Source organism: Labrus bergylta, chromosome 23, assembly GCF_963930695.1.
Source record: "Labrus bergylta chromosome 23, fLabBer1.1, whole genome shotgun sequence".
Taxonomy (NCBI): Eukaryota; Metazoa; Chordata; class Actinopteri; order Labriformes; family Labridae; genus Labrus; species Labrus bergylta.
In genome coordinates, this window is record NC_089217.1 from 19,842,672 (window position 1) to 19,858,988 (window position 16,317).

A 16,317-nucleotide genomic window follows, 5' to 3' on the forward strand; every position below is an offset into this window, starting at 1 on the left:
CTTTCCAAATCCCTGCACTTTAATGTCCACACATGGTGCTGCCATGTAAGAAATTGTTTCACTGCTCTCTCTGGAAGCTCTGCAGTGGTTCTCGGTGGGACCTGGTTTTGAAGCAGTATGTTCATGGCATGCCATTGGGTCTGTGGTCCTCCAGGCACGGGTAAGCCCTTGAACAACTAAGGTGTCAGGGAGTCATCCAATCCTCCTCAAACAGCCTGCGATCCTAAGTTTTCTCTTTACCTTCTGGTCAGCACAAGCCATACAAATGTTGTTACACTTAGATTGCTGCCTAAAGAGTTTGTAGCACTCATCATTAAAAGCCCATTGCACTCAGTGAGAAGTAGTTGTAAGACAGTTGTTAAGCTGCAAAAAAAATGTTCCAAAACTAACGCTAACCCAAAGTGTTTTGAAAGCATTGATTTCGGTATTGAAAAAAAGGAAGCTACAGGGCAATCATTACTGAAACAACACCATGCCCAATGGAACGCCACACTGCTCTGTGAAGTGGGATCACTGTATTCAAAGTCCAGAGTGTTACACAATACTTAACGGAACAGGTTTAAACATGACTTCAAGTGTTGCTTTTAGCAGAAGAGAACAACAGAACTGCTTTCAGTTGAACAACAGACCATAATCACAAAGTCTCACAAGTCAACAGCATTTGCTTTACTCGTCCCTGGGTGGGCTTGAACCACCAACCTCTCGGTTAACAGCCGAGCGCGCTGGCCGATTGCGCCACAGAGACATGCTCTTCAGTTCTGCTTGTCGTTTGCAACTTGAGACATGCTGTGTACTCTGAGGCCAACATCGGTTACATGATTTCTTTAAAAAAAAACAGCTTTTGTGATGAAATCAATGTGTCCCCTCCAATCAGACTGATCCACAGTTGAGTGGAATTCTATCACACCTACTTGTAACAACGGATCACTTTTCAACGTACTGTGGAAGGGGTTGCGTTGGGTGTTTTGACCCTGTCTAGGAAAGTTGTTTTTAGGGGACAAGTAATAAAAAACCTGCTTCCAGGTATAAACAATTGAAAGCTTTTATAGATGAGTGAATTTGTGAAGGCACTGCTGGGAGTTGAACCCAGGATCTCCTGTTTACAAGACAGGCGCTTTCTCCAACTAAGCTACAGCGCCCATTGGAAGTCTACAGTTTGGGGCAACTGCTGCAAATATCTCTGCATCAAGCCTTCCAAAGTGTCTGAGGTGGGTTGCCACATTGTATTTCCATTGCCTTTTGCCCGAAGCTGCTGTCGGTACTTAGGACATTGCCACCAACTATAAGGAAATGCAAAAGAGGCACTGCTGGGATTTGAACCCAGGATCTCCTGTTTACTAGACAGGCACTTTGACCAACTAAGCCACAGCGCCATCAATTGACTTGCTTTGAGAATGTTTCATATTAAGTGTGTAACTGAATCGAATCAGCTTGTTAACATCTTTACTCCCCTGTGCTGGAAAGATGCCAGTGTTGAAGGTTGGCTAGCAGACCAAGATGACAATCTCTCACAAGTCATTTGATCACCCAGTTTTCACAGCCCCTCAGCATTCATGTTTGTTGGTCCAATTTTGGAACAGATAGAAAAGTGCCACAATAACCCTGAGCCATCCCGCAAGTATAAACATATTTTGTGTCTTACAATTGTTTGCTATTCTATATCTGACAGAGTTGTGCTTTTCCTTGCAACTGTTGTCTGTACCATGATACAGGGAATGTCTATTTAGCAAGTTGTTGCATGTCAGGTGGACAAGAATATGCAGTGCTAGAAGTACGGCTGCAGCAGTGATTCTCTATGTTCAGACACATTCAAGGGTATTTCTGGCCTCTGACCAGCCTGGAGACCCTAGCTTTGTGCAACTGTGCATTGCTCTGGTCAAGCAATTGACAAAGTGTTCTTGGACTGGCCAGTGCTTTGTTCTTTTAACTGACCACATGTTTAAGCCAGCTGGCAAAGGTTGCTTTCTCATATTATCCTCTGTGGCAACGGTATTTCTTCATGCCATCTCTTTCCAAATCCCTGCACTTTAATGTCCACACATGGTGCTGCCATGTAAGAAATTGTTTCACTGCTCTCTCTGGAAGCTCTGCAGTGGTTCTCGGTGGGACCTGGTTTTGAAGCAGTATGTTCATGGCATGCCATTGGGTCTGTGGTCCTCCAGGCACGGGTAAGCCCTTGAACAACTAAGGTGTCAGGGAGTCATCCAATCCTCCTCAAACAGCCTGCGATCCTAAGTTTTCTCTTTACCTTCTGGTCAGCACAAGCCATACAAATGTTGTTACACTTAGATTGCTGCCTAAAGAGTTTGTAGCACTCATCATTAAAAGCCCATTGCACTCAGTGAGAAGTAGTTGTAAGACAGTTGTTAAGCTGCAAAAAAAATGTTCCAAAACTAACGCTAACCCAAAGTGTTTTGAAAGCATTGATTTCGGTATTGAAAAAAAGGAAGCTACAGGGCAATCATTACTGAAACAACACCATGCCCAATGGAACGCCACACTGCTCTGTGAAGTGGGATCACTGTATTCAAAGTCCAGAGTGTTACACAATACTTAACGGAACAGGTTTAAACATGACTTCAAGTGTTGCTTTTAGCAGAGGAGAACAAGAGAACTGCTTTCAGTTGAACAACAGACCATAATCACAAAGTCTCCCAAGTCAACAGCATTTGCTTTACTCGTCCCTGGGTGGGCTTGAACCACCACCCTCTCGGTTAACAGCCGAGTGCGCTGGCCGATTGCGCCACAGAAACAAGCTCTTCAGTTCTGCTTGTCGATTGCAACTTGAGACATGCTGTGTACTCTGAGGCCAACATCGGTTACATGATTTCTTTAAAGAAAAACAGCTTTTGTGATTAAATCAATGTGTCCCCTCCAATCAGACTGATCCACAGTTGAGTGGAATTCTATCACACCTACTTGTAACAACGGATCACTTTTCAACGTACTGTGGAAGGGGTTGCGTTGGGTGGTTTGACCCTGTCTAGGAAAGGTGTTTTTAGGGGAGAAGTAATAAAAGACCTGCTCCCAGGTATGAACATTTGAAAGCTTTTATAGACAAGTGAATGTGTGAAGGCACTGCTGGGAGTTGAACCCAGGATCTCCTGTTTACAAGACAGGTGCTTTCTCCAACTAAGCTACAGCGCCCATTGGAAGTCTACAGTTTGGGGCAACTGCTGCAAATATCTCTGCATCAAGCCTTCCAAAGTGTCTGAGGTGGGTTGCCACATTGTATTTCCATTGCCTTTTGCCCGAAGCTGCTGTCGGTACTTAGGACATTGCCACCAACTATAAGGAAATGCAAAAGAGGCACTGCTGGGATTTGAACCCAGGATCTCCTGTTTACTAGACAGGCACTTTGACCAACTAAGCCACAGCACCATCAATTGCTTTGTCTGGAGAATGTTTCATATTAAGTGTGTAACTGAATCGAATCAGCTTGTTACCATCTTTACTCTCCTGTGCTGGAAAGATGCCAGTGTTGAAGGTTGGCTAGCAGACCAAGATGACAATCTCTCACAAGTCATTTGATCACCCAGTTTTCACAGCCCCTCAGCATTCATGTTTGTTGGTCCAATTTTGGAACAGATAGAAAAGTGCCACAATAACCCTGAGCCATCCCGCAAGTATAAACATATTTTGTGTCTTACAATTGTTTGCTATTCTATATCTGACAGAGTTGTGCTTTTCCTTGCAACTGTTGTCTGTACCATGATACAGGGAATGTCTATTTAGCAAGTTGTTGCATGTCAGGTGGACAAGAATATGCAGTGCTAGAAGTACAGCTGCAGCAGTGATTCTCTATGTTCAGACACATTCAAGGGTATTTCTGGCCTCTGACCAGCCTGGAGACCCTAGCTTTGTGCAACTGTGCATTGCTCTGGTCAAGCAATTGACAAAGTGTTCTTGGACTGGCCAGTGCTTTGTTCTTTTAACTGACCACATGTTTAAGCCAGCTGGCAAAGGTTGCTTTCTCATATTATCCTCTGTGGCAACGGTATTTCTTCATGCCATCTCTTTCCAAATCCCTGCACTTTAATGTCCACACATGGTGCTGCCATGTAAGAAATTGTTTCACTGCTCTCTCTGGAAGCTCTGCAGTGGTTCTCGGTGGGACCTGGTTTTAAAGCAGTATGTTCATGGCATGCCATTGGGTCTGTGGTCCTCCAGGCACGGGTAAGCCCTTGAACAACTAAGGTGTCAGGGAGTCATCCAATCCTCCTCAAACAGCCTGCGATCCTAAGTTTTCTCTTTACCTTCTGGTCAGCACAAGCCATACAAATGTTGTTACACTTAGATTGCTGCCTAAAGAGTTTGTAGCACTCATCATTAAAAGCCCATTGCACTCAGTGAGAAGTAGTTGTAAGACAGTTGTTAAGCTGCAAAAAAAATGTTCCAAAACTAACGCTAACCCAAAGTGTTTTGAAAGCATTGATTTCGGTATTGAAAAAAAGGAAGCTACAGGGCAATCATTACTGAAACAACACCATGCCCAATGGAACGCCACACTGCTCTGTGAAGTGGGATCACTGTATTCAAAGTCCAGAGTGTTACACAATACTTAACGGAACAGGTTTAAACATGACTTCAAGTGTTGCTTTTAGCAGAGGAGAACAAGAGAACTGCTTTCAGTTGAACAACAGACCATACTCACAAAGTCTCCCAAGTCAACAGCATTTGCTTTACTCGCCCCAAATGTGAGAATCTCGACTGCATAATTTGTGGTAGTGGGGGACTGCGTTCGCGCTCTCCCCTGATGGATTGTCGAAAGTAATAAGGGGGAAACAGATAGGGACATGCTGCCTTCCAACCTGGCTGTAGCAACAGACAGACAGCAAGAATTTCCAAGGTGGCTTAAAAGCTGTGCGCAGCCAGTGTCTTTGCTAGTGCTAGATCACAATATCACTCGTCAATCAAATTTGTTTCAGATTCAGCAGCCCTTGCTCTGATCAATGTGAAATCCCAGTCACGGCACATCTGCCTTACAGAACGGCTGTGGGCCAATAAAAGGCCCCAATCTTCTCCTGTCTTTTGGTTCACTTAAGTCTGCTGCAGATAAATCTGGTGGTTGAGGGTTTGAACTCATTTTTCAGAGCTTGACATAACGCATGTATCTTAAAGGTGCTTCCATCAAAGAGTTTGCTCTTCCGTTTTACCGACGGTCACTTAAAAGCAACGCTCGCTTGCCGGGACCATGGGCGAGGAGGACTGTATGGGGAATGTGATGCCGGCCTTAGCCTGTCAGGGGCATCGCTTCTCGGCCTTTTGGCTAAGATCAAGTGTAGTATCTGTTCTTATCAGTTTAATATCTGATACGTCCCCTATCCGGAGACCATATATTAAATTGATTTTTGGACTTGGGAGATGGAACAGGGGCTTGCTCCGTCCACTCCACGCATCGACCCGGTATTGCAGTACCTCCGGGAACGGTGCACCCTCCTCTCTTCAGTGTTTAAAATAATCCTTTCTTTTCACTGCATTTAAGAGAAATATGTGTGTGAGTCTGGCCTGGCTTTGTCACTGCGTTGACATGCTGCCGGGACGCAAGCTTTTTGAAATGAACTGGAATTTTAGTCAGGTTTGGGGTTATTTGTGTGCCAGTTCCCCCATTTGCCACTCTGTGTATGCTATTGCTGTAGTAGCACACAGACACGCAATAACATATCAACAGTCATTGTTGCAAAGTGTTTCTGGCCTAGCTGCTGCTTCGACTGTTCTTTTGTTGGCGGTAAGAAAAACACACACACACACACACACTGGCGGTAGCTATCGGTTGGCTTTGATGTGGAAGTGTGGCACGACCTGTTAGAATGATGAGCCTTATTTCTCCACTTGCATGTAGAAAGACAAGCCCTATCGGGCCTCAACACAAAACTTTCTTCTGTGTTGAGGACAAGTAGAAGGGACACCCAGTGCAGAAACTCTGATTTCGGTGGTTCGCATGTTGTTGGGACCGTCAGTCAGGGCGATGGTCCTGTGAAGGACTCCTTTTGCCCTGAGCTGTACAACTCATACTTACCTGGCAGGGGAGATACCATGATCAAGAAGGTGGTTCACCCATGGCGAGGCCTGGCCATTGCACTCCGGTGGGGCTGACCTATGCGAATTCCCCAAATGTGGGAATCTCGACTGCATAATTTGTGGTAGTGGGGGACTGCGTTCGCGCTCTCCCCTGATGGATCGTCGAAAGTAATAAGGGGGAAACAGATAGGGACATGCTGCCTTCCAACCTAGCTGTAGCAACAGACAGACAGCAAGAATTTCCAAGGTGGCTTAAAAGCTATGCGCAGCCAGTGTCTTTGCTAGTGCTAGATCACAATATCACTCGTCAATCAAATTTGTTTCAGATTCAGCAGCCCTTGCTCTGATCAATGTGAAATCCCAGTCACGGCACATCTGCCTTACAGAACGGCTGTGGGCCAATAAAAGGCCCCAATCTTCTCCTGTCTTTTGGTTCACTTAAGTCTGCTGCAGATAAATCTGGTGGTTGAGGGTTTGAACTCATTTTTCAGAGCTTGACATAACGCATGTATCTTAAAGGTGCTTCCATCAAAGAGTTTGCTCTTCCGTTTTACCGACGGTCACTTAAAAGCAACGCTCGCTTGCCGGGACCATGGGCGAGGAGGACTGTATGGGGAATGTGATGCCGGCCTTAGCCTGTCAGGGGCATCGCTTCTCGGCCTTTTGGCTAAGATCAAGTGTAGTATCTGTTCTTATCAGTTTAATATCTGATACGTCCCCTACCCGGGGACCATATATTAAATTGATTTTTGGACTTGGGAGATGGAACAGGGGCTTGCTCCGTCCACTCCACGCATCGACCCGGTATTGCAGTACCTCCGGGAACGGTGCACCCTCCTCTCTTCAGTGTTTAAAATAATCCTTTCTTTTCACTGCATTTAAGAGAAATATGTGTGTGAGTCTGGCCTGGCTTTGTCACTGCGTTGACATGCTGCCGGGACGCAAGCTTTTTGAAATGAACTGGAATTTTAGTCAGGTTTGGGGTTATTTGTGTGCCAGTTCCCCCATTTGCCACTCTGTGTATGCTATTGCTGTAGTAGCACACAGACACGCAATAACATATCAACAGTCATTGTTGCAAAGTGTTTCTGGCCTAGCTGCTGCTTCGACTGTTCTTTTGTTGGCGGTAAGAAAAACACACACACACACACACACTGGCGGTAGCTATCGGTTGGCTTTGATGTGGAAGTGTGGCACGACCTGTTAGAATGATGAGCCTTATTTCTCCACTTGCATGTAGAAAGACAAGCCCTATCGGGCCTCAACACAAAACTTTCTTCTGTGTTGAGGACAAGTAGAAGGGACACCCAGTGCAGAAACTCTGATTTCGGTGGTTCGCATGTTGTTGGGACCGTCAGTCAGGGCGATGGTCCTGTGAAGGACTCCTTTTGCCCTGAGCTGTACAACTCATACTTACCTGGCAGGGGAGATACCATGATCAAGAAGGTGGTTCACCCATGGCGAGGCCTGGCCATTGCACTCCGGTGGGGCTGACCTATGCGAATTCCCCAAATGTGGGAATCTCGACTGCATAATTTGTGGTAGTGGGGGACTGCGTTCGCGCTCTCCCCTGATGGATCGTCGAAAGTAATAAGGGGGAAACAGATAGGGACATGCTGCCTTCCAACCTGGCTGTAGCAACAGACAGACAGCAAGAATTTCCAAGGTGGCTTAAAAGCTATGCGCAGCCAGTGTCTTTGCTAGTGCTAGATCACAATATCACTCGTCAATCAAATTTGTTTCAGATTCAGCAGCCCTTGCTCTGATCAATGTGAAATCCCAGTCACGGCACATCTGCCTTACAGAACGGCTGTGGGCCAATAAAAGGCCCCAATCTTCTCCTGTCTTTTGGTTCACTTAAGTCTGCTGCAGATAAATCTGGTGGTTGAGGGTTTGAACTCATTTTTCAGAGCTTGACATAACGCATGTATCTTAAAGGTGCTTCCATCAAAGAGTTTGCTCTTCCGTTTTACCGACGGTCACTTAAAAGCAACGCTCGCTTGCCGGGACCATGGGCGAGGAGGACTGTATGGGGAATGTGATGCCGGCCTTAGCCTGTCAGGGGCATCGCTTCTCGGCCTTTTGGCTAAGATCAAGTGTAGTATCTGTTCTTATCAGTTTAATATCTGATACGTCCCCTACCCGGGGACCATATATTAAATTGATTTTTGGACTTGGGAGATGGAACAGGGGCTTGCTCCGTCCACTCCACGCATCGACCCGGTATTGCAGTACCTCCGGGAACGGTGCACCCTTCTCTCTTCAGTGTTTAAAATAATCCTTTCTTTTCACTGCATTTAAGAGAAATATGTGTGTGAGTCTGGCCTGGCTTTGTCACTGCGTTGACATGCTGCCGGGACGCAAGCTTTTTGAAATGAACTGGAATTTTAGTCAGGTTTGGGGTTATTTGTGTGCCAGTTCCCCCATTTGCCACTCTGTGTATGCTATTGCTGTAGTAGCACACAGACACGCAATAACATATCAACAGTCATTGTTGCAAAGTGTTTCTGGCCTAGCTGCTGCTTCGACTGTTCTTTTGTTGGCGGTAAGAAAAACACACACACACACACACACTGGCGGTAGCTATCGGTTGGCTTTGATGTGGAAGTGTGGCACGACCTGTTAGAATGATGAGCCTTATTTCTCCACTTGCATGTAGAAAGACAAGCCCTATCGGGCCTCAACACAAAACTTTCTTCTGTGTTGAGGACAAGTAGAAGGGACACCCAGTGCAGAAACTCTGATTTCGGTGGTTCGCATGTTGTTGGGACCGTCAGTCAGGGCGATGGTCCTGTGAAGGACTCCTTTTGCCCTGAGCTGTACAACTCATACTTACCTGGCAGGGGAGATACCATGATCAAGAAGGTGGTTCACCCATGGCGAGGCCTGGCCATTGCACTCCGGTGGGGCTGACCTATGCGAATTCCCCAAATGTGGGAATCTCGACTGCATAATTTGTGGTAGTGGGGGACTGCGTTCGCGCTCTCCCCTGATGGATCGTCGAAAGTAATAAGGGGGAAACAGATAGGGACATGCTGCCTTCCAACCTAGCTGTAGCAACAGACAGACAGCAAGAATTTCCAAGGTGGCTTAAAAGCTATGCGCAGCCAGTGTCTTTGCTAGTGCTAGATCACAATATCACTCGTCAATCAAATTTGTTTCAGATTCAGCAGCCCTTGCTCTGATCAATGTGAAATCCCAGTCACGGCACATCTGCCTTACAGAACGGCTGTGGGCCAATAAAAGGCCCCAATCTTCTCCTGTCTTTTGGTTCACTTAAGTCTGCTGCAGATAAATCTGGTGGTTGAGGGTTTGAACTCATTTTTCAGAGCTTGACATAACGCATGTATCTTAAAGGTGCTTCCATCAAAGAGTTTGCTCTTCCGTTTTACCGACGGTCACTTAAAAGCAACGCTCGCTTGCCGGGACCATGGGCGAGGAGGACTGTATGGGGAATGTGATGCCGGCCTTAGCCTGTCAGGGGCATCGCTTCTCGGCCTTTTGGCTAAGATCAAGTGTAGTATCTGTTCTTATCAGTTTAATATCTGATACGTCCCCTACCCGGGGACCATATATTAAATTGATTTTTGGACTTGGGAGATGGAACAGGGGCTTGCTCCGTCCACTCCACGCATCGACCCGGTATTGCAGTACCTCCGGGAACGGTGCACCCTCCTCTCTTCAGTGTTTAAAATAATCCTTTCTTTTCACTGCATTTAAGAGAAATATGTGTGTGAGTCTGGCCTGGCTTTGTCACTGCGTTGACATGCTGCCGGGACGCAAGCTTTTTGAAATGAACTGGAATTTTAGTCAGGTTTGGGGTTATTTGTGTGCCAGTTCCCCCATTTGCCACTCTGTGTATGCTATTGCTGTAGTAGCACACAGACACGCAATAACATATCAACAGTCATTGTTGCAAAGTGTTTCTGGCCTAGCTGCTGCTTCGACTGTTCTTTTGTTGGCGGTAAGAAAAACACACACACACACACACACTGGCGGTAGCTATCGGTTGGCTTTGATGTGGAAGTGTGGCACGACCTGTTAGAATGATGAGCCTTATTTCTCCACTTGCATGTAGAAAGACAAGCCCTATCGGGCCTCAACACAAAACTTTCTTCTGTGTTGAGGACAAGTAGAAGGGACACCCAGTGCAGAAACTCTGATTTCGGTGGTTCGCATGTTGTTGGGACCGTCAGTCAGGGCGATGGTCCTGTGAAGGACTCCTTTTGCCCTGAGCTGTACAACTCATACTTACCTGGCAGGGGAGATACCATGATCAAGAAGGTGGTTCACCCATGGCGAGGCCTGGCCATTGCACTCCGGTGGGGCTGACCTATGCGAATTCCCCAAATGTGGGAATCTCGACTGCATAATTTGTGGTAGTGGGGGACTGCGTTCGCGCTCTCCCCTGATGGATCGTCGAAAGTAATAAGGGGGAAACAGATAGGGACATGCTGCCTTCCAACCTGGCTGTAGCAACAGACAGACAGCAAGAATTTCCAAGGTGGCTTAAAAGCTATGCGCAGCCAGTGTCTTTGCTAGTGCTAGATCACAATATCACTCGTCAATCAAATTTGTTTCAGATTCAGCAGCCCTTGCTCTGATCAATGTGAAATCCCAGTCACGGCACATCTGCCTTACAGAACGGCTGTGGGCCAATAAAAGGCCCCAATCTTCTCCTGTCTTTTGGTTCACTTAAGTCTGCTGCAGATAAATCTGGTGGTTGAGGGTTTGAACTCATTTTTCAGAGCTTGACATAACGCATGTATCTTAAAGGTGCTTCCATCAAAGAGTTTGCTCTTCCGTTTTACCGACGGTCACTTAAAAGCAACGCTCGCTTGCCGGGACCATGGGCGAGGAGGACTGTATGGGGAATGTGATGCCGGCCTTAGCCTGTCAGGGGCATCGCTTCTCGGCCTTTTGGCTAAGATCAAGTGTAGTATCTGTTCTTATCAGTTTAATATCTGATACGTCCCCTACCCGGGGACCATATATTAAATTGATTTTTGGACTTGGGAGATGGAACAGGGGCTTGCTCCGTCCACTCCACGCATCGACCCGGTATTGCAGTACCTCCGGGAACGGTGCACCCTTCTCTCTTCAGTGTTTAAAATAATCCTTTCTTTTCACTGCATTTAAGAGAAATATGTGTGTGAGTCTGGCCTGGCTTTGTCACTGCGTTGACATGCTGCCGGGACGCAAGCTTTTTGAAATGAACTGGAATTTTAGTCAGGTTTGGGGTTATTTGTGTGCCAGTTCCCCCATTTGCCACTCTGTGTATGCTATTGCTGTAGTAGCACACAGACACGCAATAACATATCAACAGTCATTGTTGCAAAGTGTTTCTGGCCTAGCTGCTGCTTCGACTGTTCTTTTGTTGGCGGTAAGAAAAACACACACACACACACACACTGGCGGTAGCTATCGGTTGGCTTTGATGTGGAAGTGTGGCACGACCTGTTAGAATGATGAGCCTTATTTCTCCACTTGCATGTAGAAAGACAAGCCCTATCGGGCCTCAACACAAAACTTTCTTCTGTGTTGAGGACAAGTAGAAGGGACACCCAGTGCAGAAACTCTGATTTCGGTGGTTCGCATGTTGTTGGGACCGTCAGTCAGGGCGATGGTCCTGTGAAGGACTCCTTTTGCCCTGAGCTGTACAACTCATACTTACCTGGCAGGGGAGATACCATGATCAAGAAGGTGGTTCACCCATGGCGAGGCCTGGCCATTGCACTCCGGTGGGGCTGACCTATGCGAATTCCCCAAATGTGGGAATCTCGACTGCATAATTTGTGGTAGTGGGGGACTGCGTTCGCGCTCTCCCCTGATGGATCGTCGAAAGTAATAAGGGGGAAACAGATAGGGACATGCTGCCTTCCAACCTAGCTGTAGCAACAGACAGACAGCAAGAATTTCCAAGGTGGCTTAAAAGCTATGCGCAGCCAGTGTCTTTGCTAGTGCTAGATCACAATATCACTCGTCAATCAAATTTGTTTCAGATTCAGCAGCCCTTGCTCTGATCAATGTGAAATCCCAGTCACGGCACATCTGCCTTACAGAACGGCTGTGGGCCAATAAAAGGCCCCAATCTTCTCCTGTCTTTTGGTTCACTTAAGTCTGCTGCAGATAAATCTGGTGGTTGAGGGTTTGAACTCATTTTTCAGAGCTTGACATAACGCATGTATCTTAAAGGTGCTTCCATCAAAGAGTTTGCTCTTCCGTTTTACCGACGGTCACTTAAAAGCAACGCTCGCTTGCCGGGACCATGGGCGAGGAGGACTGTATGGGGAATGTGATGCCGGCCTTAGCCTGTCAGGGGCATCGCTTCTCGGCCTTTTGGCTAAGATCAAGTGTAGTATCTGTTCTTATCAGTTTAATATCTGATACGTCCCCTACCCGGGGACCATATATTAAATTGATTTTTGGACTTGGGAGATGGAACAGGGGCTTGCTCCGTCCACTCCACGCATCGACCCGGTATTGCAGTACCTCCGGGAACGGTGCACCCTCCTCTCTTCAGTGTTTAAAATAATCCTTTCTTTTCACTGCATTTAAGAGAAATATGTGTGTGAGTCTGGCCTGGCTTTGTCACTGCGTTGACATGCTGCCGGGACGCAAGCTTTTTGAAATGAACTGGAATTTTAGTCAGGTTTGGGGTTATTTGTGTGCCAGTTCCCCCATTTGCCACTCTGTGTATGCTATTGCTGTAGTAGCACACAGACACGCAATAACATATCAACAGTCATTGTTGCAAAGTGTTTCTGGCCTAGCTGCTGCTTCGACTGTTCTTTTGTTGGCGGTAAGAAAAACACACACACACACACACACTGGCGGTAGCTATCGGTTGGCTTTGATGTGGAAGTGTGGCACGACCTGTTAGAATGATGAGCCTTATTTCTCCACTTGCATGTAGAAAGACAAGCCCTATCGGGCCTCAACACAAAACTTTCTTCTGTGTTGAGGACAAGTAGAAGGGACACCCAGTGCAGAAACTCTGATTTCGGTGGTTCGCATGTTGTTGGGACCGTCAGTCAGGGCGATGGTCCTGTGAAGGACTCCTTTTGCCCTGAGCTGTACAACTCATACTTACCTGGCAGGGGAGATACCATGATCAAGAAGGTGGTTCACCCATGGCGAGGCCTGGCCATTGCACTCCGGTGGGGCTGACCTATGCGAATTCCCCAAATGTGGGAATCTCGACTGCATAATTTGTGGTAGTGGGGGACTGCGTTCGCGCTCTCCCCTGATGGATCGTCGAAAGTAATAAGGGGGAAACAGATAGGGACATGCTGCCTTCCAACCTAGCTGTAGCAACAGACAGACAGCAAGAATTTCCAAGGTGGCTTAAAAGCTATGCGCAGCCAGTGTCTTTGCTAGTGCTAGATCACAATATCACTCGTCAATCAAATTTGTTTCAGATTCAGCAGCCCTTGCTCTGATCAATGTGAAATCCCAGTCACGGCACATCTGCCTTACAGAACGGCTGTGGGCCAATAAAAGGCCCCAATCTTCTCCTGTCTTTTGGTTCACTTAAGTCTGCTGCAGATAAATCTGGTGGTTGAGGGTTTGAACTCATTTTTCAGAGCTTGACATAACGCATGTATCTTAAAGGTGCTTCCATCAAAGAGTTTGCTCTTCCGTTTTACCGACGGTCACTTAAAAGCAACGCTCGCTTGCCGGGACCATGGGCGAGGAGGACTGTATGGGGAATGTGATGCCGGCCTTAGCCTGTCAGGGGCATCGCTTCTCGGCCTTTTGGCTAAGATCAAGTGTAGTATCTGTTCTTATCAGTTTAATATCTGATACGTCCCCTACCCGGGGACCATATATTAAATTGATTTTTGGACTTGGGAGATGGAACAGGGGCTTGCTCCGTCCACTCCACGCATCGACCCGGTATTGCAGTACCTCCGGGAACGGTGCACCCTCCTCTCTTCAGTGTTTAAAATAATCCTTTCTTTTCACTGCATTTAAGAGAAATATGTGTGTGAGTCTGGCCTGGCTTTGTCACTGCGTTGACATGCTGCCGGGACGCAAGCTTTTTGAAATGAACTGGAATTTTAGTCAGGTTTGGGGTTATTTGTGTGCCAGTTCCCCCATTTGCCACTCTGTGTATGCTATTGCTGTAGTAGCACACAGACACGCAATAACATATCAACAGTCATTGTTGCAAAGTGTTTCTGGCCTAGCTGCTGCTTCGACTGTTCTTTTGTTGGCGGTAAGAAAAACACACACACACACACACACTGGCGGTAGCTATCGGTTGGCTTTGATGTGGAAGTGTGGCACGACCTGTTAGAATGATGAGCCTTATTTCTCCACTTGCATGTAGAAAGACAAGCCCTATCGGGCCTCAACACAAAACTTTCTTCTGTGTTGAGGACAAGTAGAAGGGACACCCAGTGCAGAAACTCTGATTTCGGTGGTTCGCATGTTGTTGGGACCGTCAGTCAGGGCGATGGTCCTGTGAAGGACTCCTTTTGCCCTGAGCTGTACAACTCATACTTACCTGGCAGGGGAGATACCATGATCAAGAAGGTGGTTCACCCATGGCGAGGCCTGGCCATTGCACTCCGGTGGGGCTGACCTATGCGAATTCCCCAAATGTGGGAATCTCGACTGCATAATTTGTGGTAGTGGGGGACTGCGTTTGCGCTCTCCCCTGATGGATCGTCGAAAGTAATAAGGGGGAAACAGATAGGGACATGCTGCCTTCCAACCTAGCTGTAGCAACAGACAGACAGCAAGAATTTCCAAGGTGGCTTAAAAGCTATGCGCAGCCAGTGTCTTTGCTAGTGCTAGATCACAATATCACTCGTCAATCAAATTTGTTTCAGATTCAGCAGCCCTTGCTCTGATCAATGTGAAATCCCAGTCACGGCACATCTGCCTTACAGAACGGCTGTGGGCCAATAAAAGGCCCCAATCTTCTCCTGTCTTTTGGTTCACTTAAGTCTGCTGCAGATAAATCTGGTGGTTGAGGGTTTGAACTCATTTTTCAGAGCTTGACATAACGCATGTATCTTAAAGGTGCTTCCATCAAAGAGTTTGCTCTTCCGTTTTACCGACGGTCACTTAAAAGCAACGCTCGCTTGCCGGGACCATGGGCGAGGAGGACTGTATGGGGAATGTGATGCCGGCCTTAGCCTGTCAGGGGCATCGCTTCTCGGCCTTTTGGCTAAGATCAAGTGTAGTATCTGTTCTTATCAGTTTAATATCTGATACGTCCCCTACCCGGGGACCATATATTAAATTGATTTTTGGACTTGGGAGATGGAACAGGGGCTTGCTCCGTCCACTCCACGCATCGACCCGGTATTGCAGTACCTCCGGGAACGGTGCACCCTCCTCTCTTCAGTGTTTAAAATAATCCTTTCTTTTCACTGCATTTAAGAGAAATATGTGTGTGAGTCTGGCCTGGCTTTGTCACTGCGTTGACATGCTGCCGGGACGCAAGCTTTTTGAAATGAACTGGAATTTTAGTCAGGTTTGGGGTTATTTGTGTGCCAGTTCCCCCATTTGCCACTCTGTGTATGCTATTGCTGTAGTAGCACACAGACACGCAATAACATATCAACAGTCATTGTTGCAAAGTGTTTCTGGCCTAGCTGCTGCTTCGACTGTTCTTTTGTTGGCGGTAAGAAAAACACACACACACACACACACTGGTGGTAGCTATCGGTTGGCTTTGATGTGGAAGTGTGGCACGACCTGTTAGAATGATGAGCCTTATTTCTCCACTTGCATGTAGAAAGACAAGCCCTATCGGGCCTCAACACAAAACTTTCTTCTGTGTTGAGGACAAGTAGAAGGGACACCCAGTGCAGAAACTCTGATTTTGGTGGTTCGCATGTTGTTGGGACCGTCAGTCAGGGCGATGGTCCTGTGAAGGACTCCTTTTGCCCTGAGCTGTACAACTCATACTTACCTGGCAGGGGAGATACCATGATCAAGAAGGTGGTTCACCCATGGCGAGGCCTGGCCATTGCACTCCGGTGGGGCTGACCTATGCGAATTCCCCAAATGTGGGAATCTCGACTGCATAATTTGTGGTAGTGGGGGACTGCGTTCGCGCTCTCCCCTGATGGATCGTCGAAAGTAATAAGGGGGAAACAGATAGGGACATGCTGCCTTCCAACCTAGCTGTAGCAACAGACAGACAGCAAGAATTTCCAAGGTGGCTTAAAAGCTATGCGCAGCCAGTGTCTTTGCTAGTGCTAGATCACAATATCACTCGTCAATCAAATTTGTTTCAGATTCAGCAGCCCTTGCTCTGATCAATGTGAAATCCCA

The 16,317-nt window shown here is 47.1% G+C and overlaps 22 non-coding genes across 22 annotated transcripts; 16 read left to right on the top strand and 6 right to left on the bottom strand.

The window, feature by feature from the left end:
- Nucleotides 1–671: 671 nt before the first annotated feature.
- Nucleotides 672–745, bottom strand: trnan-guu (transfer RNA asparagine (anticodon GUU)). Its single transcript has one exon. It is a non-coding gene; the product is annotated as a tRNA-Asn (tRNA).
- Nucleotides 746–1,065: 320 nt separating this feature from the next.
- On the bottom strand, nucleotides 1,066–1,139 carry trnai-uau (transfer RNA isoleucine (anticodon UAU)). The gene has a single exon. It is a non-coding gene; the product is annotated as a tRNA-Thr (tRNA).
- Nucleotides 1,140–1,299: 160 nt separating this feature from the next.
- On the bottom strand, nucleotides 1,300–1,373 carry trnat-agu (transfer RNA threonine (anticodon AGU)). The gene has a single exon. It is a non-coding gene; the product is annotated as a tRNA-Thr (tRNA).
- Nucleotides 1,374–2,679: 1,306 nt separating this feature from the next.
- Nucleotides 2,680–2,753, bottom strand: trnan-guu (transfer RNA asparagine (anticodon GUU)). The gene has a single exon. It is a non-coding gene; the product is annotated as a tRNA-Asn (tRNA).
- A 320-nt stretch (nucleotides 2,754–3,073) lies between these two features.
- Nucleotides 3,074–3,147, bottom strand: trnat-ugu (transfer RNA threonine (anticodon UGU)). Its single transcript has one exon. It is a non-coding gene; the product is annotated as a tRNA-Thr (tRNA).
- Nucleotides 3,148–3,307: 160 nt separating this feature from the next.
- On the bottom strand, nucleotides 3,308–3,381 carry trnat-agu (transfer RNA threonine (anticodon AGU)). Its single transcript has one exon. It is a non-coding gene; the product is annotated as a tRNA-Thr (tRNA).
- A 1,868-nt stretch (nucleotides 3,382–5,249) lies between these two features.
- Nucleotides 5,250–5,440, top strand: LOC114918991 (U2 spliceosomal RNA). The gene has a single exon (XR_003807486.2). It is a non-coding gene; the product is annotated as a U2 spliceosomal RNA (small nuclear RNA).
- Nucleotides 5,441–6,011: 571 nt separating this feature from the next.
- LOC114918996 (U1 spliceosomal RNA) lies at nucleotides 6,012–6,175 on the top strand. The gene has a single exon (XR_003807490.2). It is a non-coding gene; the product is annotated as a U1 spliceosomal RNA (small nuclear RNA).
- A 493-nt stretch (nucleotides 6,176–6,668) lies between these two features.
- On the top strand, nucleotides 6,669–6,859 carry LOC114918987 (U2 spliceosomal RNA). The gene has a single exon (XR_003807482.1). It is a non-coding gene; the product is annotated as a U2 spliceosomal RNA (small nuclear RNA).
- A 571-nt stretch (nucleotides 6,860–7,430) lies between these two features.
- LOC114918985 (U1 spliceosomal RNA) lies at nucleotides 7,431–7,594 on the top strand. The gene has a single exon (XR_003807480.1). It is a non-coding gene; the product is annotated as a U1 spliceosomal RNA (small nuclear RNA).
- A 493-nt stretch (nucleotides 7,595–8,087) lies between these two features.
- LOC114918988 (U2 spliceosomal RNA) lies at nucleotides 8,088–8,278 on the top strand. Its single transcript, XR_003807483.2, has one exon. It is a non-coding gene; the product is annotated as a U2 spliceosomal RNA (small nuclear RNA).
- Nucleotides 8,279–8,849: 571 nt separating this feature from the next.
- LOC114918993 (U1 spliceosomal RNA) lies at nucleotides 8,850–9,013 on the top strand. The gene has a single exon (XR_003807487.2). It is a non-coding gene; the product is annotated as a U1 spliceosomal RNA (small nuclear RNA).
- A 493-nt stretch (nucleotides 9,014–9,506) lies between these two features.
- LOC114918989 (U2 spliceosomal RNA) lies at nucleotides 9,507–9,697 on the top strand. The gene has a single exon (XR_003807484.1). It is a non-coding gene; the product is annotated as a U2 spliceosomal RNA (small nuclear RNA).
- Nucleotides 9,698–10,268: 571 nt separating this feature from the next.
- Nucleotides 10,269–10,432, top strand: LOC114918994 (U1 spliceosomal RNA). The gene has a single exon (XR_003807488.2). It is a non-coding gene; the product is annotated as a U1 spliceosomal RNA (small nuclear RNA).
- A 493-nt stretch (nucleotides 10,433–10,925) lies between these two features.
- On the top strand, nucleotides 10,926–11,116 carry LOC114918990 (U2 spliceosomal RNA). Its single transcript, XR_003807485.2, has one exon. It is a non-coding gene; the product is annotated as a U2 spliceosomal RNA (small nuclear RNA).
- Nucleotides 11,117–11,687: 571 nt separating this feature from the next.
- On the top strand, nucleotides 11,688–11,851 carry LOC114918995 (U1 spliceosomal RNA). Its single transcript, XR_003807489.2, has one exon. It is a non-coding gene; the product is annotated as a U1 spliceosomal RNA (small nuclear RNA).
- Nucleotides 11,852–12,344: 493 nt separating this feature from the next.
- On the top strand, nucleotides 12,345–12,535 carry LOC114918992 (U2 spliceosomal RNA). Its single transcript, XR_010665313.1, has one exon. It is a non-coding gene; the product is annotated as a U2 spliceosomal RNA (small nuclear RNA).
- A 571-nt stretch (nucleotides 12,536–13,106) lies between these two features.
- LOC136177728 (U1 spliceosomal RNA) lies at nucleotides 13,107–13,270 on the top strand. The gene has a single exon (XR_010665221.1). It is a non-coding gene; the product is annotated as a U1 spliceosomal RNA (small nuclear RNA).
- A 493-nt stretch (nucleotides 13,271–13,763) lies between these two features.
- LOC136177820 (U2 spliceosomal RNA) lies at nucleotides 13,764–13,954 on the top strand. The gene has a single exon (XR_010665314.1). It is a non-coding gene; the product is annotated as a U2 spliceosomal RNA (small nuclear RNA).
- Nucleotides 13,955–14,525: 571 nt separating this feature from the next.
- Nucleotides 14,526–14,689, top strand: LOC136177769 (U1 spliceosomal RNA). Its single transcript, XR_010665262.1, has one exon. It is a non-coding gene; the product is annotated as a U1 spliceosomal RNA (small nuclear RNA).
- Nucleotides 14,690–15,182: 493 nt separating this feature from the next.
- LOC136177821 (U2 spliceosomal RNA) lies at nucleotides 15,183–15,373 on the top strand. Its single transcript, XR_010665315.1, has one exon. It is a non-coding gene; the product is annotated as a U2 spliceosomal RNA (small nuclear RNA).
- Nucleotides 15,374–15,944: 571 nt separating this feature from the next.
- On the top strand, nucleotides 15,945–16,108 carry LOC136177739 (U1 spliceosomal RNA). Its single transcript, XR_010665232.1, has one exon. It is a non-coding gene; the product is annotated as a U1 spliceosomal RNA (small nuclear RNA).
- Nucleotides 16,109–16,317: the final 209 nt, after the last annotated feature.